At 37.1% G+C, this 13822-nt stretch overlaps 1 long non-coding RNA gene across 1 annotated transcript in view; it reads left to right on the plus strand.

The window, feature by feature from the left end:
- Nucleotides 1-13428, plus strand: part of LOC118761576 — a 17760-nt gene extending 4332 nt beyond the window's left edge. Inside the window, exon 3 of the long non-coding RNA XR_004997481.1 lies at nt 13409-13428. This is a non-coding gene — a long non-coding RNA (uncharacterized LOC118761576). The remainder of the gene's footprint in view (nt 1-13408) is intronic.
- The last annotated feature ends 394 nt before the right edge of the window (nt 13429-13822 follow it).

Here is a 13822-nt window from a genome sequence, read left to right on the forward strand (position 1 = left end):
ATATATATGTATGGATGTGTGTGTGAATACATATATATATATATATGTATCTAATAATATATATATATATATATATGTAGGTGTAGGGATGGTAATAGGCACTGGTATGGTTGTATGATAAGACACTTGCTTCCCAACCACATAGTTCCAAGTTCAGTCCCACTGTGTGGCACCTCAAACAAGTGTCTTCTACTATAACCTCAAGCTGACCAAAGCTTTGTGAGTGGATTTGGTAGACAGAAACTGAAAGAAGTCCATCGTATATATATATATTATATATATATATATATATATATGCATATACACATATGTATATGCACATACTTACATCTCTACGTATATATATATATATATGCATATGTGGGCACAGGACGTCATGAAACATGTACAATAAAATAACTGATGAAGCCTTCTGGCTTCACAGACCCCAGTAGAACCATCCAACCCATGCTAGCATGGAAAACAGACGCTAAACGATGATGATGATGATGATGAAGTACGAGTACATGGAATATGAAGTACTTTTTCAAACAACGAAAGACACAAATGGAAAACAAAACAAACAACATAAAGAACGACCCTTCATCAGTTGTTTGCTGTTTTTCTATTCTTGTATTTCAAGCATTTAACAACAATATACGCTTTTGATAAAACTGTTGTTCCTGCAAAGCAAATTAAAGAAAATTTGGGATTTTGGCAGAAAAATATATAATCCTTATGAACTTACATGAGTCATGAGGCTACCTGAACTCCAGGACAGAAGCCATGGGGAGTTGTCCATATTTTCAGAAATTTTTACTTCAAAATCAGAGAACCTAGTTATCAAGCGAAGGAAGACAGCTTACCTGGCGATAATTTTTTAAGAGAAATATATCTTGAACTATTGCCAGCGTTCTTGTGTTTTAAAAAAACATTCTTTGCAGAGAACAGTTATTATTTAGAGAAACTGAAGAGATGTCTAGTTCACGCTAGACATGAAACCAATGGTTTTTTACTAAAACTGTTACTTTACGCATACAAATATATATACTGTGTATATATATATATATATATATATACATATATACATGCACACACACGATAGATTGTTAGCCACTACACACAATTTTTCTCTTGTTGCTTCTCTCCTTGTTTCTCTCCTTTTTTCCTCTCCTTGTTTCTCTCCTTGATTTTTCTGTGTCCCTTTCTGTAGGAGAGCGTAAGCTTGAAACGTAAAAGACTTTTTCGATTTCTGAGCATTATACTAACATCTGTTTGTTTTGTACACCACCTGTCTTCGTCTTTTGTTTTTTTGCGTAAACTCTCCCTATATATATATATATATATATACATACATGCACACTTATATATTAGTTTGTGACACTGAATAAATTTAATAAAAGCATCTAAATATGAAACATCATGAAAATTGTTCAAACTGAAGTCCTTCTTGAGTGACACATTTTTCCATTCGAGTCAATACAGAATTACAAATAGTATTTATGGAATTTGGATTTACTGTTGGACGACTTTTAGCCAACCTTGTATATTAGGAATATCCTGGGCATGTTAGGTTAGTAATACACATCCACAGAATGTAGAATGTATTAAATTCACTCAGAAGATATATTAAACTCACTCACAATAAGAAACTAATATTTTTTCTCTGTCGCTATAAAAGTGCATGGCATTCGTTCTGAGACAGCAACATACACCATAGCTAGTTGCACCATATCAGCTCTGGGCGGTTGGCTCGATAATAAGAGAATGATTAGAATAAGAAATGAAGGGGAGTAACATTCCACCAACATGCATCCAGCATTTATTTTCACGGTGAGAAGTCGGATGTATAACTTCATTGGAAATTCATTAACAGAAACTAATTGTCTTTATAATAATTCTTTTCTAGCAATATCATGATACAATCTGGCCATAATTTGTTTTCAAATCTAATCATACACACTGAGAAACAAAGATTAAATCTGGTCGAAGTCTGAAACTATTTGCATAACAATATCAGCTGGTGTTTACAACAGAGCTGATATACAACTGAATTAAGCAAGCACAATTATCTGCTGTTTTTAATTTGGAATTTATGCATAAAATAAAATTCATTTCTTATTTTGCAATTTATACAATTTATGGAATATTAGAAATTCTGTTTATATTAGAAAATTCTGCATGGTAATTTATCAAATTTGCAATTTGTATAGGAATTGCTTAAAATTTGGATGTTTTATTTTTGAATGATATGTGAGAGTAAATAGGTGCAGAAAGGTAGCACGGTGCACTGCGTGAGACATTAACCACTATATGCCCACTATATGTCACTGATGCATGTGCATGCGTGTGTGGTGTGTGCATGTGTGTGTTTGTGTGTGTGTGGTGTGTGTGCATGCATTTGTGTGTTTGTGTTAGTGCGCACATTTGTGAGTTTGTGTGTGTGCATCATCATTGTCATCATCGTCATCGTCACTATCGTTGTCGTTGTCGTCGTCGACATCATCAGCAGTAGTAGTAGCAGTATCAGCATCATCATCGTCGTTGTTGTTGTTGTTGTCATCGTCATCATCATTGTCGTCATCATCATCATCACCGTCGCCGTTGTCATGGTGGTCATCATTATCATCATCAAAATCATCATCGTCATCATTATCATCATCATCATCATTATTGTCATCATTATCACCGTCATCATCATCATCATCATCATCCTCATCATCATCGTCATCGTCGTCGTTGTTGTCATTGTCATCATCATCATCATCACCACCATTGCTGTTGTCAACATAGTCATCATTATCATCATCATCATCATCAAAATCTGGCTGCTACTGTTGCAAATTTATCAATGATGTGCTGGATGCCCATGAGTGTCTGAAAAACTTGAGCACAATCATTTCCAAACAGTAAGTCATATTTTCTGAGATGTAACTTTAGTCTTTCAGTTCTATATTTAAAAGATGAGGAATTATGTACATTATTTACATTATTTACATTTGATGGATATTTGTCCTCATCTTGTTTGTTGTTAATACAACGATTCGGCTGATATACCCTCCAGACTTCTTCAGGTGTCTTGGAGAAATTTCGAACCTGGGCTCTCATTCCTAAGGTATTTTTCAATGTTGCTGTTGTTATTATCATCATGATTATTATTATTATTATTATTATTATTATTCAAGTCACTGCCTGGAATTAAGCTCGGAATCTTGGCATAGTAGTTAAGAGCAGGCATATGTCGTAGGGGTTAAGAGCACAGGCTACTAATCCCAAGATTCCAAATTTGATTCCAGGCAGTGACCTGAATAATAATAATAATAATAATAATAATAATCATAATAATAATAATAATCATAATAATCATAATAATAATAATAATCATCATCGTTATCTTCATCATCGTTTAGCGTCCGCTTTGCATGCTGGCATGGGTTGGACGGTTCAACTGGGGTCTGGGAAGCCAGAAGGCTGCACCAGGCCCAGTCTGATCTGGCAATGTTTCTTCGGCTGGATGCGCTTCCTAACGCCAACCACTCCATGAGTGTAGTGGGTATTTTTTACATGCCACCGGCACAGGTGTCAGACGAGGCTGGCAAACGGCCACGATCGGATGGTGCTTTTCATGTGCCACCGGCACGGAAGCCAGTCGGGGCGGCACTGGCAACAGCCACGTTCGGATGGTTCTCTTATGTGCCACCCGCATTGGTATCACAGCTACAATTTCCATTGATGTTGATCGATTTTGATTTTGATTTTCAATAATAATAATAATAATAATAATGATGATGATGATGATGATGATGATGATGATGATGATAATAATAATAATAAACATTGAAAAATACCTTAGGAATGAGAACCTAGGTTCTAAATTTCTCCAAGACACCTGATGAAGGCTGGAGAGTATATCAGCCGAAACGTATTAACAACAAACAAGATGATGACAAATATCTTTCAAATGTAAATAATGTAAATAATGAACTTTAGTCTTTGCTTTGAATCGCTGTTGGTTGAAGATGCCACTTGTTGTTTAACGTTCAAGCACCCTCTTCTACAGCAGAAAAGGTACAATCCAGTATTACTGCAAAAAATAGTGCAAATAAGCAGAGTGGATGAAGGAAAATGTGAATTAAAGTGTCTCATTTAAAGACACAATGCACTATCAAGACTTGAACTCATGACCTGACAGTTGTGGGTCAAACACCTTAACCACTAAGCCATGCACCTTCACACACACACACACCACACACACACACTCACACACACATACACTCACAGATAGACAGAGAGATAGATAGAAAGATAGATAAATAGATAGATAGGTAGACAGATACATAGACAGACAGACAGATAGACAGACAGAAAGCCAGATATATATATATATATCTAGCCCAGTGGTTAGGGCAGCGGACTCGCGGTTGTAGGATCGCGGTTTCGATTCCCAGACCGGGCGTTGTGAGTGTTTATTGAGCAAAAACACCTAAAAGCTCCACAAGGCTCCAGCAGGGGTGGTGGTGATCCCTGCTGTACTCTTTCACCACTCTTTCTCTCACTCTTTCTTCTGTTGGCCTGCTTGCTTAGCCAGTGGGGTGGTGTCATCCGAACGTTAAAAAACGCATTATGACTAGTGATGTGTAGCAACATCTGATAGTCTGGTCGGTCACGTGATATTTATTTTTATATATATATATATATATATATATATATATATATATATATATATATAGATGGATGGATGGATGGATGGATGGATGGATGGATGGATGGATGGATGGATGGATGAGTTTCTTTATTGGCCACACAGGGCTGCACACAGATGGGACAAGTTACAAGGTAGAGCTTTTCTTTTTAGGGATGAAAAAAACAAAAAACAAAAGAAACAAACAAAAAAAAATAAAAAGGGGAGGCATAGGTTTTCGATCAAGAGGGATCGTAAAAGGGAAGAAAAGAACCAAAAAAAAAAATAGATAGATAGATAGATAGACAGATAGATAGATAGAGAGAGAGAAAGAGAAGTAGATAAATAGAGAGATAGATAAATAGATAAGGAGACAGACAACAGACAGATAGATTAAATGCTTTTTTCTAGATGAGAAACTCAAAGTAATGTAGTATATGATTCTCATTGGAAAATGTCTTCAGACAAAATAATAGCAATAAATATCTTGGAAACTCTAATGGAGGGATATGTTTTCCATTTCTTTCTCACTGGTTTTTAAATTATTGGCTGCAACAGCCTCTTTACAACAAACATCTCTCATTAACCCTTTCATTACTGTATTTCTGTCGAGATGCTCTATGTTTCTCTCAATTATTTTAGATATAACAAAGAATTTAGTAAAATAACTTAGTTATCATCAAGCTAGTGTTAGGAACATAAATTGTGACTAAGGTTTGGTGGAAGATTTTAATTCAAAACTTATGAAAACAAGACATTTGTACTCAGAGCCAGGTTGGTAACAAAAGGGTTAAAGTAATCATTTGTTAACCCTTTTGTTACCATATTTGTTTTGAGATGCTCTGTGTTTCTTTCAATTAATTTTAAATATAACAAAGAATTTAGTAAAATAACTTAGTCATCATTCAGCTAGTGTTAGGAACATAAATTGTGACTAAGGTTTGGTGGAAGATTTTAATTCACAACTTATGAAAACAAGACATTTGAACTACAGAGCCAGAGCTGGTTTCAGCCAGGTTGGTAACAAAAGGGTTAAATTAATCATTTGTTAACCCTTTTGTTACCATATTTCTGTTGAAATGTTCTGTGTTTCTTTCAATTACTTTAAATATAACAAAATATTTAGTAAAATAACTTAGTTATCATTCAGCTAGTGTTAGGAACATAAATTGTGACTAAGGTTTGGTGGAAGATTTTAATTCAGAACTTATGAAAACAAGACATTTGTACTACAGAGCCAGAGCTGGTTTCAGCCAGGTTGGTAACAAAAGGGTTAAATTAATCATTTGTTAACCCTTTTGTTACCATATTTGTTTTGAGATGCTCTGTGTTTCTTTCAATTAATTTTAAATATAACAAAATATTTAGTAAAATAACTTAGCTATCATTAAGCTAGTGTTAGGAACATAAATTGTGACTATGGTTTGGTGGAAGATTTTAATTCAGAACTTATGAAAATAAGACATTTGTACTCAGAGACAGTTTCTGCCAGGTTGGTATCAAAAGGGTTAAATTAATTATTTGTTAACCCTTTCGTTACCATAAATATTACAAAGAATTTAGTAAAATAACTTAATCATCATTAAGCTAGTGATAGGAGCATAAATTGTGACTAAGGATTGGTGAAAGATTTTAATTCAGAACTTATGAAAACAAGACATTTGTACTCAGATCCAGAGCCAGTTTCTGCTGGGCTGGTAACGAAAGGGTTAATATAATCTTGGTCTGCCAATGACTTGAATGTAAATTCTTAAATTGACAGTTTGTTTTCTTTGTCAGCAACTACCTAACAGCAGACAAGCAGTCATCAACAGATGTGCATTATGTCAGTCAACCTCTTTCGGGTGAACGAAATGGTGCAAAAAAGCCATTCTTTTGCAAAGACATGTTGGCATCAACAGACATGCCTATGTCATCACCTATTGAACCAATCAACCGAGGTACATGTTTCATCAACAAACATGTTTATATTATCATTTCTTTTTAATTAATCTGTGACTCAGAAGGATGTTGTATTTAATGAGTCTTGCCTTTAAGCAATGGCATTATAAAAGAGCTCACCAGAAGGGATAAATGTATTCAGATGCATGGAATCTATTGCAGAAGCAAAATAGCTACATGAATAAAACCATGAGATATTAATTCCTAGGTCGTAAAATGTAATCTGCTTGTGTTGCTGTGGGTATAATTGATTAGATGAACACCAGAATTACTTCATCAACACATGTAGGAAAAAAGATGAAGAGGGTCAAAATAACGACAAGGAACATTTGAACTCAGAAATTAAAAGGATTTCACTAAGTTACAGGTTTGGTTGTGTGGTAAGAAGTTGCTTCCCAACTTCATGGCTCTGGGTTCAGCCCCACTACACAGCAGTGTCTTCTACTATAATCTCGAGGAGACCAAAGCCTTGTGAGTGAAGATGGAAACTAAAAGAAGCCCATTATGTGTGAGTATATATATATATATATTTATATATATACCATCATCATCATCATCAATATCCCTCTGTATGGTACCTTGGGCAAGTTTTTTCTGTCTTAGCTCCAGGAAAACCAAAGCTTTGTGGGTGGATTTGATAAGCAGAAAGTGAAAGAAACTTGTAGTAGATATATATGTGGGGGGGGGGGGGTGCATGTTTATGTGTGTGTGTGCATGAGTGTGTGCATGTGCGTGTGTGTGTGTGGGTGGTGTTACTGTCTCCTTACTTTGACATTGCATGACAATTGTAAATGCCATGGAACCTGTGTCCTTCATTTCAAATCTTCTGTGAAAACATGTCCTGTTACGGGGAAATATTACCTTACTGGAAACAGACGAGGGTTGGCAACAGGAAGGACATCCAGCCATGGAAGATCTGCCTGAACAAATTCTCTCCAACCCATGCAAGCACAGAAAAGTGGACATTAAAATGAGGATGATGAATTATTAAATACAAACTACATTATGAAAATCAAATCAAATCGCAATCAAATGGAAATTGTAGTTGTGCTCCCCATGCCAGTGGCATGTAAAAGGCACCATCTGAATGTGGCCGATGCCAGCACCGCCTTGACTGGCTTCTATGCCAGTGGCAAGTAAAAAGAGCAATCTGATTGTGGTCGATGCCATCCCCTGTGGCCCCTGTTCTGGTGGCTCATAAAAAAACCACCCACTACACTCTTGGGGTGGTTGGCATTAGGAAGGGCATCCAGCTGTAGAAACAGTGCAGATAAGACTGGAGCCTGGTGCAGCCTCCTGGCTTCCGAGACCCCAGTCAAACCGTCCAACCCATACCAGCATGGAAAACGGATGTTAAACGATGATGATCATCATCATTATCGTCATCATCAGTATCATTTATTGAAATATTCACAAATACGAATTGTTATAAATTAAGTGAAGATAGGATTTTGGATTGACAGAATATTATGACACAAGTGAAAACATCATTTTAAGTAGTCTTAATACCTGATGCCTTCAGCAGAATTTTCTCTAAAAACAAATTATTGTAGAGGCAAGATTGTTTTAGGATAAGACAAAATGAGAAAGGAATATTTGCATTTTTGAGCATTCGGCAGTTTCAAATATCTCTGGACAAATTATAATTGTAGTTCTATAAGGTTTCTTGCTTCTAGTTTAATGATAAATCTCAACCATTATCCAAAGACATTTACACTGAGAATATTAATTTCATTGGACAAGTGCTTAACAACTACTACAACAACAACAACAACAGCAACAACAATGAAAATAAATATTTAAACGGAAAGAAAAAGAAAGTAGCTGCTGAAAAATATTTTAATTATTGAAATGTATTAAAGTTGATAGAAATGAAATATACCCATTCCGTATGCTAATTATTTTCTGGCAAGATGAAAGATTCAACAACACAAACAGGTTTAAAATGTTCAAATATATTAATGTTTTAAATATTTTTGGCAATAGTTTGAAAACGATTAATAAAATCTAATATAACTGTAATATAATATAAACATAATTTAGCATTTGTTTGTTGCCGTTGTTTTTATGTATTATTTTTTGTTTTTGTTTTTTCTTATTGATTAACTTCATTATAATGGAAAATGGATTATTAGTTAAATGACTTCAACACTTCAAAATATAGCCTCGTTCAAAAATATATACAATTCCATTTATGTTTACATAGCAGAATATTGAATGAAACAAGAGATGGTTTTTCAATAATATTTTCGATTGAGATACAGTATACAGAATACCACAAACTGTGCCTTGCAGCCTATCTTTCTCTACTCTCTTTACTCTTTTACTTGTTTCAGTCATTTGACTGAGGCCATGCTGGAGCACCACCTTTAGTCAAGCAAATCGACCCCAGGACTTATTCTTTGTAAACATAGTACTTATTCTAATCTTTTATTCTTTTATTCTATTCTTTAATCTTAGTACTTATTCTATTCTTTTGCCGAATTGCTAAGTTACAGGGATGTAAACACACCAGCATCGGTTGTCAAGCAAAGCTAGGGGGACAAACACAGACACACAAACACACACACATATATATGTATACATATATACGACGGGCTTCTTTCAGTTTCCGTCTACCAAATCCACTCACAAGGCTTTGGTTGGCTCAAGGCTATAGAAGACACTTGCCCAAGGTGCCATGCAGTGGGACTGAACCCGGAACCATGTGGTTGGTAAGCAAGCTGCTTAGCACATTGTTTATTTCATATATATATATATATATATATATATACATATACACACATACGACGGGCTTCTTTCAGTTTCCGTTTACCAAATCCACGCACAAGGCTTTGGTTGGCCCGAGGCTATAGTAGAAGACACTTGCCCAAGGTGCCATGCTGTGGGACTGAACCCGGAACCATGTAGTTGGTAAGCAAGCTACTTACCACACAGCCACTCCTGTGCCTCTGAGCAATTTTATTATGGCTAGAAATCACAAATGTAAGGAGAATAAGTGAAGTAGCAATAATCTTTTCTACTATAGGCACAAGGCCTGAAATTTTGGGGGAGGGGTCCCGTTGATTAGCTCAACCCCTGTATGCAACTGGTACTTATTTTATTGACCCCCAAAAGGATGAAAGGCAAAGTTGACCTCGGCAGAATTTGAACTCAGAATGTAGCAACAGGCGAAATGCCGCAAGCATTTTGCCTGGTGTGCTAATGATTCTGCCAGCTTGCCCCCTTACAAGTGAAACAGAAATAATACAATGTAGAATTGAACCTGTGTCACAGAATTTGGGGGTTTTTCACTACTGTTTGGGGATCACTTCTTTGAAGATAAATTCATCTTAGATTCTAACCCATAGAAAACTATTCTTTTATTCTTTTGCTGTATGCTGGAGCACTGCCTTAAGTTGAACAAACCAACCCCAGGACTTATTCATTGTAAGCCTAGTATTTATTCTATCAGTTTCTTTTGCTGAACTGCTAAGTTACAGGGACATAAACACATCAGCATCGGTTGTCAAGTGATGGAGGGGGACAAACACAGACACAAAAACATACATACTCTCACACACACACACACACACACACACACACAAGACAGGCTTCTTTCAGTTTTCTTATTTCTTTACTGCCCACAAGGGGCTACACACAGAGGGGACAAATAAGGACAAACAAATGGATTAGTCGATTAGATCGACCCCAGTGCGTAACTGGTACTTATTTAATCGACTCTGAAAGGATGAAAGGCAAAGTCGACCTCAGTGGAATTTGAACTCAGAACATAATGGCAGACAAAACGGTGCTAAGCATTTCGTCCTGTGTGCTAACGTTTCTGCTAGCTCACCGCTTTCTTTCAGTTTCCATCTACCAAATCCACTCACAAGGCTTTGGTCAGTCTGAGGCTGTGGCAGAAGACACTTGTCCAAGATTCCACACAGTGGGACTGAAACCAGAACCATGTAGTTGGTAAGCATGCTACTTACCACACAGCCACTCCTGCACCTACAGGAATCGAACCTTCAGAATAATTAACCTACCAGTTTAATAAAACTAGACAAATCAGAAGAAAAAAGAATATAATTTTCATAAGGCCTTTTCATTTTTCATATACACTTACTCTTTTACTCTTTTACTTGTTTCAGTCATTTGACTGCGGCCATGCTGGAGCACCACCTTTAATCGAGCAACTCGACCCCGGGACTTATTCTTTTGTAAGCCCAGTACTTATTCTATCGGTCTCTTTTGCCGAACCGCTAAGTAACGGGGACATAAACACACCAGCATCGGTTGTCAAGCAATGCTAGGGGGACAAACACAGACACACAAACATATACACACACATACATATATATATATACAGCCACTCCTGCACCTATATGTATGGATATACATAAATACACACACACATGATATATATATGATATAATGTATCAATGTAAGATCCAAAGATCAAAGTGCAGGAAGAAAGTGAGCTTCAAGCAATCCATAGAAAATATAAAAAAACAACTTTCAGGAAAAAATAGTGGTTTATTGATGCAGAAAGTTGTGAATTTTTCCCATATCGAGTAGCCTGCAGTATATACCTCACTTGGATATTTACTACTTCTGAGGTCCTGCTCACTATGAAACATATGTAGCCCACATTTTATCAACTCCATTCCTTAACTTTTGGATTAGTATAATATGATATACTCTTTTACTTGTTTCAGTCATTTGACTGCGGCCATGCTGGAGCACCGCCTTTAATCAAGCAACTCGACCCCGGGACTTATTCTTTTGTAAGCCCAGTACTTATTCTATCGGTCTCTTTTGCCGAACCGCTAAGTAACGGGGACATAAACACACCAGCATCGGTTGTCAAGCAATGCTAGGGGGACAAACACAGACACACAAACACACACACGCATATATATATACATATATACGACGGGCTTCTTTCAGTTTTCGTCTACCAAATCCACTCACAAGACATTGGTCGGCCCGGGGCTATAGCAGAAGACACTTGCCCAAGGTGCCATGCAGTGGGACTGAACCCGGAACCATGTGGTTGGTAAACAAGCTACTTACCACACAGCCACTCTATAATCTTTTCTACTCTAGGTACCAAGCCCGAAATTTTTTGGGGAAAGGGAGCAGTCGATTACCTTGACCCCAGTATGCAACTGGTACTTAATTTATCGACCCTAAAAGGATGAAAGGCAAAGTCAACCTCGGTGGAATTTGAACCCAAAACATAAAGACAGGCGAAATACTGCTAAGCATTTCGCCTGGAATGTTAACATTTCTGCCAGCTCACTGCCTTATATTCATTTCTGTTCTAGGCACAAGGCCCGAAATTTATGGGGAGGAGGGGCAGTCAATTAGATCGACCCCAGTATGCATCTGGTACTTAATTCATCGACCCTAAAAGGATGCATGTGTGTGTGTATGTATGTATGTATGTTTGTATGTATATATGTATGTACACTTGCGTCAGAAATTAATTAGCACTTCTCAAATTTCTACATTAAATAGGTTAAATCAATTAACCTATGAGCTGTTCAAAACGTCTTACGCGATGAGAAAACTTAGTATGGTGTGTTTCGGTCCTTGCGAGGCGCTACCTATATCTATTAAACAAAGGAAGATTTGTCTGCATCCGCACTCCAAGTTGTTGTTGCACTGCTATGTCAACATCATAAGGCTGTAGACTCTCAAACTGCTCTGCAAACAAAGTTACGTCATCGTTCTGCGCAACAGTGAACTCGCAACGAAGCAATAGTTCGAGATATGGCCACTAGGTGACAGCACATACCTTGAGTGAAGAGCAAATCAAGGGTGCTAATTAATTTCTGACGGTAGTGTATGCTTGTATGTATGTATATATATTTCTTTACTACCCACAAGGGGCTAAACACAGAGGGGACAAACAAGGACAGACAAAGGGATTAAGTCGATTACATAGATCCCAGTGCGAAACTGGTACTTTATTTATCGACAGCAGAAAGGATGAAAGGCAAAGTCGACCTCGGCGGAATTTGAACTCAGAACGTAACGGCAGACAAAATACGGCTACGCATTTCGCCCGGTGTGCTAACGTTTCTACCAGCTCGCCACCTTATGTATGTATGTATATATGTATGTATGTATGTATATATGTATGTATATATGTATGTATGCTTGTATGTATGTATGTATGTATGTATATATGTATTTATGTATGTATGTGTGTATGTATGTAATTATGTGTGTATGTATGTATGTATGAACGCATGTGTGTATGTAGCAAGTAACGTGATAAGGCATTGAAAAATGGATACTTTATGTTAAAGCCAAAAAAGTACTAACCAAGTATAATAGATTAAAGTCTAACTGGTGGGGTGGAGTTGGGGGCGGGGCGTGTTCAACCATTGTTACAAATATCCTGCTGGGTGTTCATATATTTATGCTAATACATGTGGAACATTAAAGAGAGAGAGAGGGTTTATCAGCATGACTGCAAAAGCATGGGATAATATGTTGACCTGTTAAACACGCTTATAAATCTTATGTAAATATCATGAGTAGGCAGGTTCAAAAGGTTCAGAGTCCATTGCTTAGATTCTGTTCCATAGTGATTAGCAGACGTGAGATAACTGCTTCTGTTCGCCTAGATCAAATGCCAGTCCATTGCAGAATAGATTCCTAGATTATTGTGTGACTGTTTTAGACGGCAGCCGGGGAGAAGTAAGTACATTGCTTTGGAAATGTGTGCCTTGCTTAAGTAGACATTCCAACAAAATGTCTGTGTCTCACAATGGCAATTTCCATCTAGCAGCTATCACTTGGTCATCTTAGGCGGCGAGCTGGCAGAAATGTTAGCACGCAGGACGAAATGCATAGCCGTATTTCGTATGCCGTTACGTTCTGAGTTCAAATTCCGCCGAGGTCAACTTTGCCTTTCATCTTTTCGGGGTCAATAAATTAAGTACTAGTTGCACACTGGGGTTGATGTAATCAACTTAATCTGTTTGTCCCCTCTGTGTTTAGCCCCTTGTGGGTAGTAAAGAAATATATAATAAAGGATCGTTCTAGATTGTAATGGCGGCGAGCTGGCAGAAACGTTAGCACACCGGGCGAAATGCGTAGCCGTATTTCATCTGCCGTTATGTTCTGAGTTCAAATTCCGCCGAGGTTGACTTTGCCGTTCATCCTTTCGGGGTCAATAAATTAAGTACCAGTTATGCACTGGGGTCGATATAATCAACTTAA

Source organism: Octopus sinensis, unplaced genomic scaffold (genome assembly GCF_006345805.1).
Source record: "Octopus sinensis unplaced genomic scaffold, ASM634580v1 Contig15391, whole genome shotgun sequence".
NCBI classification, from domain to species: domain Eukaryota; kingdom Metazoa; phylum Mollusca; class Cephalopoda; order Octopoda; family Octopodidae; genus Octopus; species Octopus sinensis.